Source organism: Pomacea canaliculata, linkage group LG8 (genome assembly GCF_003073045.1).
Source record: "Pomacea canaliculata isolate SZHN2017 linkage group LG8, ASM307304v1, whole genome shotgun sequence".
Lineage (NCBI taxonomy): Eukaryota > Metazoa > Mollusca > Gastropoda > Architaenioglossa > Ampullariidae > Pomacea > Pomacea canaliculata.
The window spans coordinates 9,181,772-9,197,142 of NC_037597.1; positions in this window are offsets into that span (position 1 = coordinate 9,181,772).

The window sequence follows — 15,371 nt, forward strand, 5'->3', positions numbered from 1 at the left end:
ATTAACTGTTTGCCAACCTTTCTTGTCTTCAGTCGCACGAACACATTTTACCCTCAGGTTACAGCTTGAATAGTTAATTACACTTTGCATTAAAAGCACCTTTAAAGATTGACAGTTGGCAAAGAGAGTACGAGAAAGAAGACAAGACAGCCATCCAATTGGTGGAGGAAAATGAGCATTAAGAAAAGAGAAGAAAAAAAAAAGCTGCGCCTGACCCCTAGTCTGGTACAGAGTACGAGCCCATGTTTCTCACGCTGTGATGCTCATAAAGTAAACAAGAGCCTGCGAAGTTTCCTGTGAATGCGGCAAGATGCTTTGTATTTGTGCAGCAACATGCGCCCCCAGTCTCTCTTTTTATCTTTTCTGTGTTGCGGAGGCTGGCAAGAGGTGCGCCGTGCAACCTGCTCTCAGCTCGCGGCGAGCGTTCGCGCAAAAAGTCTGGTGTGAAAATGGCGGCATTCGTGGAGTGGACTTGTATCGCCGGATGATATAGGATAAAAGATGTTGCTCACATCGTGTGCATTACTTAACCAGATGATGTAATGATGATAGAAGTTCCTCCTCCAGAATCCCCAATTGATAAATCAGAAATGTTTGACCATACATCATCAAGACATAAACCTGTAGAAGTAAATGTATCACATTCAAGTCCGTTACAAAATGTTTTGAAACTGAAATTAAACAGCGATAAGTAGTGTTTCGTATGCGCTGAAGTATCGTATTATAAATAAAAGGAAGTTACCACAAAAAAACGGAATGATGTGATCGAACTCTTAATTTCTCTAAGTTGGATCTCCGACCTCTTTAAAGCGATTTTCCGTTCTTTATTATGCTAACATGTCAAGATGCTGAGGTTTCCAAAGAGAAATAATCATGATGAAACTGCGCCGGTCTTTTAACAGAAGTAGATTTCAACCAGTTCGTGAAGATTCCAGGTGAGATAATGACAGGGTGGCATCAGAAAGTCGGAAACCGGAAGTTTAAGAAAGTGATTAATCAGAAATGCCAACGTTTGACAAAACGATGACCTTAAGCCACTTTAAAAAAAAAAAAGCAAACAAAAACAAAACACACACACAAGTATCTATGTAAAAAATATACACACTTTGTAGCTAGATGTACCTAAACACGTGTTACAGTTCTCACTGAAGACAGAAACAATCCATGTCACGTGATAACACCTAAAGTTCAAACGCACGTGAGGGGCAAGGGTTTGGTCACGATTGGTCCAATCTGTCCAACCTTGTCAACCGTCATGGTTCATACACTTGAGGGGAGCGATTAGGTTTTCTACCTTATTTTGTAAATAAGTTATTGGTTTGAATTTTTATATATATTCTTTAGGAGACAAATACACTAACGTGGTTTTTGGCTATGGAATCAGTCAAAAGTCGTTCAGTTCAAATTTTAAGATAATCCCTTGATAGAATAAAGATATAAAAACATTAAGATGACATTTCTAAAATGTTTCCATGCTATCTAGGTCTCAAATGTGAAAATATTTCCTGGTAAATGGTAATACTTGTGAACATGGCTGTCCTTGTGTTGGACGGGTTAAGGTGGGAGGGGAAGGTTAGGATAGCAGCACCTGGGGTATGTGCAAAAACTATTTTCTTTCACAACGCTCAGAATGAAGAAGGACGAAGTCTTTTCGCAGAAGCACCAATCCCTGGCTGCAGGGCATCCGCTGGTGCAGACAGCCGCAGAAACCTGTCAACTTCATTTGTTCTGGCCGAGCCTGCAAATGACAGACCCAAACGCGAGCGGGTCCGGACAGGTCGTCGCTTTGTGGACGGCTGGCTGGCCCGTCGTGAGGGTCGGCAAGATTAAACAGGAGGAGTGGGTGGTGGCAGAGAGTGGGAGGATGTTACATCAGAGGCGGCGCTGCGTGAGAAGCAGCTGCGGCATGAGGACAGCGCCGTCACCACATCACAGCCGTGCGGCAACCTCCCTGTACAGTGCGGCATGTCGAGCACGGCGCGGCCACCAGTGGGTTGCGTAATGCACACAGCAACCTCACTCACAGTAGGTCGCCTGGTCAACCGCCTGCCTGCAGGGACAGCATCTCTGTCTCTCTCTCTGTCTCTCACACACACACCCCACCTCCCCATCTCGCAACATCCGTCTCCTCCCCATCGTTTTTCTCTTTTTTGTCAGTCTGCCTCATTTATGTTTTTGTGTTAAACGTCTTGAAACATTTCACAAAAACATAACTAGAACAATTTTGATTTGTTTATGAAGTCTGGGCTCTTCGCATACTTTTATCACTTTTTTTTAACAACCCTTTAAAGTCTTACTCTCTTACAGTAAAATGTTCGCACCTATCTGCTAGAGATCTTGTTGACAGATTGCATTTACTGCCAAGAAAATATCGAGTCTGTCCTTCACTCCTCCTCCTATTCCTCTCCCTCTCTCTCTTCCCTCCGCCTCTTGTCCTTTCTTCCCGTGCCTCCCACTCTTCACCTTTGACGGCCAAATCCTTAAGCCAATATTCCTTTGTGCAGATAAGCTTTCATTTGATGCCAGGTCCAAGAGGCTGGCGCGATCCTCTGGGAATATCCGATAAAGGACTCCCCCCAGCCCCCAGTTGCTGTATTTGTCACAAGCCGTTAATCAGGGTTCGTTTTCCGGCTTTCGAGCGTATGCAAGTCTTTCCCTTTTGTGACTTGTGTCCAAGCTGAGTGGTCCTCTCCTACTCGACGTGTCTGATCGTTTGTCCTGAGGTATCTCCTGGCCCCTACTGAGTGTAAAATGTCCAATCGGAGGCCGTTAGTCGAGAAAGCTGTCACTTTTCCAGAAACAAACTGAGCTGCACCTGGTGGAATTTGGTATAGAGACATACTACAGGTAGTATAACATCAGGTTTGTTTAAATGCAGAGTCTACGGAAAGGGGTTGCGGGGAATGAGGAGTAGAGGTTTGTCAAGGGTCACGGGAAAGATGGCGGGGTCAGGGGTTGCGATAGCTCGCATAGGTAGACGTCTTTCTCAGATTCCCCCCTCTTTAAAATAATTGTCAGTGCTGCAACTTCCGTGCCTTTTGTAATAAATTGCTTCTTGCCCTCGTTTTCTTTCTCGCGTACACACGCAAGCGTTTAGATGCTAAAACAGACTCAAGGAATCCGTCCATCCATGTGTCCTGGCATTCATATCTTGAGCCTGCAACATGCAAATACATCTGATTTTCTTATATTTGTAAGTACATGTGTTAAGAATAGTGAACTGTAAAAGGTCTGTAGAAAGGCAAGCCTCGAACCGACAACTGCTCAGAAGTTGATGTGGGTAGGGTGCCTCCACTCCGGCCCGCGTGGAACATAGGAGCGTCTCTATAATCTCGTCTTTTTTTTTACCTGAGCATGTCAAATAGGATGAAGTGCAGACTGGTTGCAGCAGCAAGACCAATCTGCAGTCTCCGTGCTGTCAAGGAATCACGAGGGTTTTCAGGAGGAATGCCGAGGTGCTGTCACGCGGTACACGTCAGGCGTATCGCCGCCACCCGGGTTTTGACGAGGAATGTTGACGTGCTGTCAGGCGGTACACAGGCATGGCGTCCCCACCCGGGTTTTGATGAGAACAACAACACGATACCATCTTGCTGCAAGGCTTATTGTTGTTCTTCCCCTCGCACATCACCCCCTGCCCCCTACAGGCAGTGTGGTGCAGGAATGTAATGAGATACTCTGATTAATAATTACAGTCTTTATTCCCGGCAACGCAGTAACTAGTTATTGATGGCTACACTCCTTCAATATTTTTAAATACGATTTTTTTAAAAGTTCTGAACAGATACCAGCAGCTGTTGACTTATGGATGTCCTTTCTCTTGTCGCCGTCCCTCCTCCCTACAACCTCCTTCCTCTATCTGTCGTTACTGTTACTGTTGACCCACACTGTTGTTAGTGCTGCTCATCCTTCACCTTTCATCACAAGATACCAGATCTGATTCCAATAAAAAAAAAGTACTTGAATACCCCGTGTATGCATAAATTATTGCTGTCCCTTTGGCTGACATAGTGTTGATTAGGTTACATACGAATACCAAGCAAACAAACAAACCTTTCTCTTTCTCTGAAGACATGAAGACATGGCTGGCATTTCATTGCAGCCTAGCAGGAGTCTGTGGCCACTTGAACTGCTGACTTGCACCTTTCGTTGTCATCAAAATTCTATGCACGGGGAAAGTAATCAGTCATCTGCCTCAGCGGGAGGCTTATCACAACAAAGATACCCCAGACTCAGTCGACGAATTTCCGATAAAAAAACTGGATTACACTTAGTGTCAGCTTAACACGAATAAAATATTTACCTGGATGGCATGGTGCTCGTCAGTCACTCAAAGCCAAAAAAAAAAAAAAATCCTGAGAAGAAAGTGCTGAGAGAGGCAAGCTCTTGATGGCTGTGATTCAGCAACATGGCCGCTAGTCTATACAGGTGTGTAGAGCCAGGCTACAATGGACGTGATCGATACGTCTTGTAGTAAATATTTATTACTCTACGAGAAGGAAGTCATTTAAATTTTGTTCTCTTTTTTATTTATGAATTTATAATCGCGTTTTATGTATAAATTTTTTTCAGTTATTTACTTTTACTTTGTTCTAAAACTTACTAGCCGAGACACCATAACAAAGAAAATCCATTGTAATCCATCTTTCACATTATTGTTCAGTGTACTGGATGTGTGTGTTCAAAACTTCTCGTGCGTTCGAGCTTTTTTTTGTTTGCGTGTGTGTTTTATTCCCGATGTAAACTTTCAGGAAATTCTTTTATTCTTTCGACAATAGTCCCAACCTTGTTCACAAGCGCTGTTGAAGAAGTGTGGGCGTCTGGACAGCTGGCTAAGTCTTCTTCCCAGACTAACCCCGGTACAGTCTGAGTCGAAGACATTCCTTTGTTTGAAAACGGAATCGTTTATACACTTTTCTCTCAACTCTACTCAGGGCTGACTTGTGCAAATAGGCAAAAGCTCGATAGCACTGCGCCACTGGGAGGCCTAGAATGAGGAGGTGTATGAACATGGTGACAGCGATGAAGATAATGAACAACTACAGTTAAAAAAAATATGAACAGTATGCATCAAAATGAACTAACAAAAGGAGAAATTTACAGCAACAGTACTTTGCTCTCTCCATGCCTTTAAACATTTTCATCATTCTTTATTTCTTAAATTTATTGTCCTCGCACTTGTGGCATAAAATTTCTTGTCGATTCACAAATAACATTTGAACTTAACCGCCCAACCAACTTTTTACCGCACAAACACCTAAGTTTTCTCAAAGACTTTTTGAGTTGAAAGACTTGAGTTTTCTGAGAGGGATTTCACAAATGTCTTCATTAGTGGAGTGTCCCGAGTGAGATTTACCCAGCGATGGGTGCTGACTCTTGTCCTCTCACCCCGGGTAGCACCACGACTAGAAAAAAGATGGAAGGAAGCTGTAACAACCTGCTGCATCTACTTTGTTGTAAAATGAGATTTTTGTACACCATTGGACCACTGTATAGTACTGATATATTAGTTTATACTTTTATCACGGGTGTGCTTGGCCGTAAAAAGGCGTTAAAATATGAATTCAAAGTTCAAGTACATTTAAAAAAAAATTTTTTAAGCAGTTCCCCCCGTCGCACCAAAAAAAAAAAAAAATGAGGGAACAACGAATGCTTGTCCCACCCGACCTTGACCCTGACACACGCTGGGGCACATGGTGTCAGGGTCGCCCCACTTGACCCGAGGCGTGCTTCACGTGCAGACAGCGGCGCGGAAGACGGCGACGGCGGCGCGGCACGCGGTGCTGCAGTAACCGTTGCTGCGAGCCGGCGTAGACCATCCTCTCCTCCCTCCCTTCCTCCCACTCCTTCCTCTCAGCCGCTTGCATTGATTGAGCTGTCGCGCCCTGGCGTGGCGCTGGAGGCCTGTGTGGTGTGCCGGTGCCGGTGCCGGAGTAACAGACTCGGGAGCAGAAGGACGGCGAGACGGCGTGCCGCTGGACCATCTTGCTGCCGGTCACGTGCCGTCACAGCCTGGACCTTTTAGTCAGTCTCCCACCCGAGCTCGGACGCAAACTGTCGGCTTATTGCACCTGCAAGCCGTCCAGCTGGCCTGACAGACAGACAGCCCCTGACTGGCTGATGTAACTTTGAGGCGTCACTGGAAGTGAAGGCGTTTCGAAGGACACGGACGGAATCGTCTGCTCTTCAGGTCAGTGACCATCAGACTGACCCCATCTTTGTTGGTGTTGTTGCTGTTGTTGTTGGTATTGCTGTTAGCCCTCTACCCCTCCAGTGTCGCTTAGAATTACAACTGTCATCAGGACCTGATGCACGCTCATCACGCTTGGCTCTCATCATGTTCCATTAATAAAATCTTAAGAACTGTTTTATTTTCTTAGTAGCTTTCCAGTAACCGTTCCAAAGTATCTGTTTAACTTGTACTAGAGGTGCATAAGCATATATCAGTAGCCACTCATGGTTCCAGAAAGGGAAACGTGTCTTTGACCATTCTTGAAACTGCATTTTTGTTTTTGTTTTGAGTATAAGACAGGTGATAAATAGTTTTGCTTTCTAGTCTTAGTGTTTAAACTGCGAAAACCTTCCTAAGCACTATTATTCTGCAACATGTATTCTTTATACTGACATTCTTCTGTGGAAACGGATGATGTATGAAATATAAATGAATGTAGCTGGTTTGATTTAAGTTTGTTTGGACTTACAAATGGACACGCATTTCTGAAAAATAGAACTCTAGATTGTTTATTACAAAGAATAATGTTTCCACGAATCTTAGACGAGCAACCGACAAAACTACTGGCGAGCAAAACTTGCCTGTGTCGAAATGTCTTATTTATCAAATACACCAACACTCATTGTCATGTCCTCCAAGCAGTCATCTGCCATGGAATAACAGCGACACAATACATCCATGGCGATGGAATCGCCCACTGCGTTCTACTCTCAGTTTCGCAAAGCCTTTTTTTTTTCTTTGAAGGAACGAAAAGAAAAAAGTCTTGTGTCGGAAAAGCCCAGGAATACTTTTTTTTCATTTTTATTTTGCGAGGCTTGCAACTCCCGCACTTGCCGGCCGGCCTCCTGGGGTCGTCTGCGCAGTCGTTTGAGTTCACACGGGAGCGTGCAGGAAATGAAAAAGTTGCGGCGAATGGTCGTTCTTGTCTGTCTCATGACCGTCTCCAATCGATCCCATTGGCTGGTTACCCCACAGGGTGAAGGGCGCGCGACCCTTCCTGCCGACGTCATTGTCGGACCACGGCAGAGGAGCCTGTCTGTAACGCCCGCGTGCACTCAGTGTACCACCTCGGTCTGGGCGCCGTCACAGACAGGCTTCCTTCGACCTCCTTTGAACTGAAGACTGCTGCTGCTTTCTTCCCTCCCTCGCACACTCCCTGTCTCTCTGTCAGAGAAATCTCAGAAGTGAACGAATCTTTGATTGGTTGATTTCCTCTGACCAAATCTCGTGACACTAAAGCTCGAGATGCAGTTCTACATCGGTGATGCAATAAGTCCTCATTTTGCTCGTTTCTGATATTTGCATTTGTACTGTTAGTTTCGACAGCTAAGAACGAACACACACACATACACACTGTAGCTGTATGAGCCAATAGTGTGTCTGACACTATCTGTCCTCTGTGAGTGCGTGAAGGAGGTTTAACCGTTTTCTTGTCTTCTACTTGCAAACGATGGTTGGGTGTTTCTGATGTTCTATTTCCTCCATTGCTTCTACATGCGTTCTGCATCCTGTCCTTTCAACTAGGGAATATTGATGATATCATGAAAGGGATGGCTTGGGATTCAATCAAAGCTTTTATTAAAGTAAGAGCGAAGTAATACAAATGGACAGACAGCCATAGTTCCTAGCTTAAATTTGTCCTGTCACCTCTCATACTGCCAATATTTTTTTTAGCGTGTGTTACAAGCTATTTAAGACAATTTAATAGAGAAGGGAAAAACAACAACAACAACAACGAAAAACTGATTGTGAATTAAGATATTGAAGTAAAACTTTTAAAAAAGAGTTTATGAAATAATTTCTATGGAGCCTTATTGATCGCCCCGTTGAATGAGGTTTTAGTGGATATTCTCCATGTTTTTTTTTTATTCTGCACATCATGAAAGTTTAGATGTAAGGGCAGCATTACAACTGAATGTCCCTCGGGAAGAGAGGAATATACCAGCGATATTATATTAATGTGAAGCACGGATGGTTTTCACAAAAAACCGCTTAGAATCGTCTGTTCCCAGAACCTATAAATGGCATGATGTCATGTCCGCCTTCATTGCAAAAGGACAAGAAAGAGCAAATAGTTTGGTAGCGAAATAATTTCAACAGTCAGAAACTGATTAATACGAGGACAATATGTTATCGATGTATTTTGATACAAACTGATGAATGCGGCTAAATGTGAGAAGTTAGCAATATGTCATGTCTACGTGAAGACGTACAATGGCCGTCAGGGGCGTAGCGGAAGTCACGTGACATTTTTCATGTGACTTTCTGGTTATTCTGAGTGTGTGAGAGAGTGAATGAGTGTGAGAGAGAGGGAGGGAGAGAGAGATTGTTGGTTTTCACCTTCGCGAAGAAGACACAGCAGCGCCATAACCCGTCAGAAGAACTCTGCCATGAGCGTTTGTTTTATTATAACAAAATATTTGTGTTTACCCATCGCCATTGGTGGCTGTGTGCTTGACATGGGAGCAAGCCCGTCTTGAGTACATACAGCAGTAAGTTTTGTAATATAGATTACAGTCTGTTGCATTACTGTCCTGCCGCTGCAGCGCAGCAGAATATTGACGAGCCCCGTGTGTCATCTGTTCGCCATCTCCAGGCCCGTTAGCCGTTTAATCGCCAATCTGTCCTGTAAGTGGCCGCCTACCACTGCGCTCATCGATTCTGGTGGAGGCTGCAGGGCGCACACGTCGTCTCGGAGCATGTCATCATCAACATCATCGTCAATGTAAATTCAGTTTGGCTCCGACTTGAGTGGGCGTGGGAGGGAAGAGGAAGTTGAGAGGCGCAGCTCTCCATCTTGATGTGACCTGGAGATGGCAGCAGCATCGCAGTGTGTAGAGGGCGCATCGGGTTGTATTTTCCGACTAGTTTTACAGTTGCTGGTCTTTCTTGAAGTACAGTCTTGGCAAGACTGTTATGGCGGATCATGTTCGTACCTGGGGACGGCTAGGATGTCCATCTTGCTGCGGACATTAAATGCAGTCTTGTGTTCAGTCCATGGGAACTTGAGAAGTCTCCGGGAGCACCATTTCCCTGGCTTTCATGGTCAGCTGTCAGGGTCCAGCTTTTAGAGACTTACAGCAGGATACAGATGATTTTTGTAGTGTTAAGTTTAGACAGGAAGCTGATAGTTTTGGTTCTCCATGTTCTGTTGTCTTAGCGAGACTACTCCTCATCTGTTCTTGACCTGCATCAAAAGGGAGGATTGATCCAAGCTTGGTGCTAAATTAAATCCTCTTCGCTCTCTTATCAAGCATCCTTGTTTTGAACATGTCTGTAGGGTGTTGTCTGGTGTTTCCAAGACGCCATGAGCGGTCCGGTGGCGCAACGGTTAGCGCTGTTAGCGCCTGTCACCAATACAGTGAAGGTTGGCTGCCCTGAGTTCATTTCTCGTCTCGGGCACGCTGATCTTTCTTTGCACGTGGCATCTGTTTACAGGGCTGGCTGCTTGCCGTAATATAGCCTTAGCTGCTGACACGGCGTAAAACACCAATCCCCCCCCCCTCCAAGACGCCATCGCTGTTGTTGCCAGATTGATGAATGCACATTGTCGGCAAAGGTGTCTTCCTACCGTCAGGGACTTTTTACTGTTTCACCTGTTTTAATGACTTGTCATGGCATCCAGAATTATCAAAGATGGTTCTTTGTTATTCTTGTTCAGGTCCACCCTAGTGACTGCTGGGTTTTTGTTCTCCCCTTTTCGAAGGTATGGATGATAGGGCTTTACCATTGGATTAAAGTTTTTGATTTTATTTACACCCTCTAGTTTAGTGATGGCCAGTTACACACTTTTAAATACTACATTTTTTAAATTTTTTTATTTTCCCTTTTAGTTGGCTTATATTGATAGTTTTCTTATTGTATCGCCTGGTAGTCTTGTTTTTCACCCTTTCGCCCTGTAACGATCTCTCGCCGTGATATAGTCAGTGGCATGGCATAAACAACAACCAACCACCGGAAGACCTGTCGGTTCATAGATACGTGTATTTACAGTGTTAGCTTACACATTTTCAGTTGAGCTGTCGGTTTATACATATTTACAATTTTATACACTTTTGGTTCAAAGATATTTACAATTCTTATTATACTCTGTCGATTCATATATATTTGCAGTTCTAGTTTATACGCTGTTGATAGAAAAGTCGGTTCAGAGATACACTTACATATCTAGTTTGTACAAAGCCGATGTACAGTCTGAGCACTGAATCTCCTTCCTGTAGATATTTGCCTCAACACCACTGCTACTTGATGATGTTTGCATGCTCTCTGCTCCGACATCTGTCTTTTGGTTTGTATGCAGCGGTCCCAAAGCGATTATATAATTAACTAATGACTAATTACATTGATTTGATGACATTTACTCGTTGATTAATTATTCACGACCTAACACATCCCAGTCGTGTTTACAAGACTGTATACAGAGGCTGTTACATTGGTGTACAATGATAGTCATAGTTACAATTACAGTAGTGTACAAAGGTACTGTATATATAATACAAAAGTAATGTACAGTCGTAGTGTTCTGTATGACAGAGCAACAAGCTAGTCACTTTGATGTTTGTCTCAAGTTTGACGGAAGCAACTCCTCTCTTATTATTCTCCTTCTCTCTTCCTTTCACTCTCACGAGTTACCTGAAGGAATGGATTCCCCACGAAAACAGTCAACATTTAACCACCAGGCATGGACGCAGATGCTTTGAACCATCTTCCAGTGGGACAGAAACACACAGGCCATGATGATCCAAACACACGATGGAAGACTCGAACCCCAAAGTCAAGTGCGAGACTGTGGCATGTGGTAGTGACCGCAGTCGTGTTGAAAATGAACACACCGTTGGTGAAGACCTCGCAGACGACACGAGGAAGGGTGCCGACACTCTCCTCTCCCTCCCACTGCCACCCCTTAACCGTCCACATGCTCGGGGGCACGATGCACGTACATGGAACTGCTGCAGCACCCCTCTCCTACCCCCTATAATGTGGTCTGAGCGAATTTGTCGGGGACACCTTGAAGACGGCCATTAGGGAGAGGGTGCGGGTCCGCAGACGCTTCACCGCCAGACGGGTCAATACCGGCGTCTGGCCCCTCCTTTGTGAGTAGATTGAGTCCCCGCCGTAAACAGCCAGTGGTGTGATCCAGCGGGCCCACTAGCCACCCCGCCACTGGCCACCTCACCCCCCACTCAACCCACACCCCACACCCTGCCACAATCTTGCTTTTTTTTTTTTTTGCTTTTATTTGTTCACTGTAGCGGTTCCCGTGCATCCATCAATCTGGTAGCGCCTTGGTACATGGAGTGATGATGGGAGGTGTGCTTGTGTGTGTGTGGTGGGAGGAGGTGTTGGGGGGGATATTTCCGTATTATTTACAGAACTCGGTTTCTCTCTTTCTCTCCTTCCATGTCCATTCCTCGTTGTCCTCAGCTGACCAGCTGATGAAGCTACACATCCCTGGCTAGGGTCGACTTTCCTGTCTCGGCGCAGACTTGTCTAGCCATGCTCTTCCGGCCTGCGTGATTTGCAGTCTTACAAAAGACAAGGATGGCTTTCAACGGTTGCTCGATTTGAAGTCTTGGGCTAGGTTTTGTCCTCCTTTTCCTGATAGCAAAATGAAGACATGCAAAACTTTTGTATCTGTTTGTTCTCCCTACTTCTCTGTCTCTGAATCATATCTTTTTGGTGTAAGACACTCGTTTCGATACAACACCTTGATGTCAAAACGGGGAATTAAGAAAGGAAGGAGCAAAGGAACAAATAAATGAGCAATGAACAAATCTTTATTTACCGGTGTAAGCAAAAGTTATGCATTTTTTTACATTTACCCCTCGGACTAATTAATAGAAATAAAAACATTACATTAATTCAGAACAAGGTAATAACATAGAGAAATTATATGTACAAACATGGTGGTTGAATATGAATTGATAGGATTTGTTTTATTATAGACTAACACACTTGTAACATGTAGTAATGTTTGCTTTGTCGGTATGATTAAGCTGGGTAGGAAGCTTCTGTAGGTAGTCAAAGGGTTTGGAAAAGGTGTTGTAGGAGTCCCACTTTGAACTTGTACAGATTGAAATGAAAAAGTAAGTAAATGAACAAGTGAATTAAAAAAATATGAATGAATAAATGAATTGATAATTCAAAGAAAAATGAATGAATAATGATGAATAATTGAATAATGATCATCAGTCCTGTCATCGCTGTTATCGTTATCACATGCCTGCCCTTCTCGCTACCCCTTTATATCTCGTGTTCCCCACTCATTCTGTCCGATCAGATCTTAGAAGATGAGTGAATTTTTCCTGTGCTTTTCTTTTTTAACACGCTTCAAAATCTTCAGGAAATATGCTTTTGAAGATTCTGTAAAAAAGATTTCTAAAGAACTATATAAATATATTGTACTAGGGCAGTGAAGTTATCAAAACGGATATTTGCATATGTCTGTGGCTTCATACTCCGGAGAACATCAGTTTGTGTCATTATCATTTCCCTGGCGGCTTTAAAGAGCTCCCCCCTCCTTATGTTTTGGCTGGCGAGGGTTTTAAAAAGGTGTTGTATACACTTCAGAATGTTACATGCTGGTGTGAAGAAAACCAAGAGTTACTTGTTAACATCCGCTCTCTCTGCCTGGAGTTTGAGTTCGTTTTAAGTGAAGTTTTTCTGTTTTAAAAATATTTAGATGGACTTTTTTCTTCTTTGATTCTTTTGTGGTGTAGCTTAAAATTTAGCCCTTCTCCTTCACCACCCACCCAACCACCCACCCAAAAAAATCCTGGATGTTTCCCATCCGTCAGTGTGGCGCAGGTTGGGCGCTGACAAGCCGATTCCTGGGGCTCGATCTCCATGTTTTCGTACACCGCAGGGTATCTTCACATGTTTTCACAGGAATAGATCAGAAAATAAACCCTCGTGTGGCTCTTATTTCTCTGTGGAGTCAGGTCGCCCTGACTGCGGCACTTGTCATCAGGACTCAGCCTCGGTTCCTAAGGACGAGTCCTGCAAATAAGCTTCCTGAAGGCATCGTCAACAGTTTCTTGGGTGGTTGGGCCATGAAGTACTTGTGCAGGATACTCACAGCTAGTCATCCACAGTCCAAAGGTTTTGTGCAGTCCTCCACTGTCTGTAGATAATAACATTGGTGTGTGGTGCTCTCTTTTTGGTTCTCTCTCTCTGACATAAACTTTGTCTCATTTGTCTGCTAGAAGACATGCAAATATTTGCTGAACTGAGCCCCACTCACTGTTACAAACACTACTTACATGTCACAGAACTCTCCAGTAAAGGAAAGTAATTTTCTTCTGCTCTCCTAGTGGAAGGTGAGAATACCGATGTCGGAAGGCTTAACCGGTTCTAGGAGCTAACCTCTGTAGATGATCTTGCCACAGACCACTGTAACTGTTCTTACCACAGGCCTCTGTAAGGGTTCTTACCACAGACAGTAAATCTTGTCAGTGGCTGTGTTCCGGTGTTACCATGAGCCACTACAGGGGGTCTGACTGAAATATCTCGCCGTGGACGAGAGGCTGACCTTTTCTATATCCGGCAAGTTTTGAGCAGCAGCAATCGATGCCTGGTTTCCAGGGAATCGCGGGAGGTAAAAGCAGTGTTTGCCCGAACTGCTTTTCATGGACCGTAAACATATAGTGTCAGGTTCATGATTGTTTTCTGTTTACACCAAACAGTTTTATTCCCACACACGACGAGGGCGATTCAAATGGATGCCAAAGTACCCTGTGGTTGTTGACAACACCTTGCAGTGCCCCCCCGGGAACGCAAAACAAGCGCAAAATGGAATTTCACAGTTTTAGAGATTTTTTTAAAAAAAGAAATACTTGTGCAGTTCAGCAAAGTCTGTGTCTTATAGTTATCCATCTGAACTGGGGAGGGGAGGATTGGCTAGATTTGTTATTCAGGAATATTAACAATGAGATCGATTTAAAACAAAAATTTTTAACTACTGGATCGTGATTTTAGTAAAATTTTCCACCCTCGTCGAGGCTCTCTGACGCTCGTAATGTGAAGTGCGGCTACTGTCTTGCTGACAGCATGAGGGAAAGGGGCGGATAGTGTGATAACAGCAAAAGAAAGAAGAAAAGGATGAAGTAGAAGCGACTAAAGAACTGCGAGAAACTCGTCTTCCGCGCTATACAAAACAGACAACAACAACAAAGATTGCATGACATATCAACTCAGACTGAAAAGTTTTGTCTCGTCATGTTAGCTGGTCACTGAGCTCTAACAGTCAATGTTCAATTATACAATTTGGTTTGATGCTATGTGAGAGAGTAACAGTACTTACAGTAATTATATTTGTACTTTTATATCAGTAACAAGTTTTTTTACGATGTACACCAGAGTCACTTTGCGAATCCTTTTTTCTCATTCACTTTTGAGCTCCCAGCGATGGTCAAGAAATAGCATTAACGATAATTTCTGTCGTTTCTTTGTAATATGGGAATTGTTGCATGCAGTGAGAACACCAAGACGAGAAAATAATCTGAATTCACCAGTAGCCAGCAGTCCACAACACGAGGCTCTCTCTCTCAGACGCTAGCTATTAAAGGGAAGTAAGTCGTCCACTCCATCTTTCACCAAGCTTCGGTTGTCTGTCGTTTCCTGTACTCAGCTCTCTGACCGTCAACTAGTGGCCTCACACTTTCCTGCCTTCGCTGGTTTTGTCATAAAATGTTTCTATAAACTGCCTTTTCCCCTCATCAAACTGCCAGACATTGTTTCCAACAGATATAATTTAAACCTGATATATTTTACAAGTTAGAGGCGAGCGCGGTATCAGACGACAGCCAGACTTTCACTGAACTATACAAGACTCCATCCCACTCCCGCTCTTTCTCTTGTTAGTATGTGGTTGTTTTTTTTTTGTTTTGTTTTGTTTTTGTTTTGTTTTTTTGTTTTTTGTAGATGCATACGTTTTTTGCTTTTCGGTATTACCATATGCGGGTGGGCGTAGCAGGGTGCAAAACAAACTCGGTGCACGCACTCCCGGGTGCTTCTACATCGCTGTTTTGACGACGCTAGTCATCTGGGTATAGGTGAAAACAATTTCAGTGAATTTTAAATAAAAAAGATGAGACTATCCCCTCTTCCTTCACAGCATTAAGAAGCCAGCAGGTCGTAC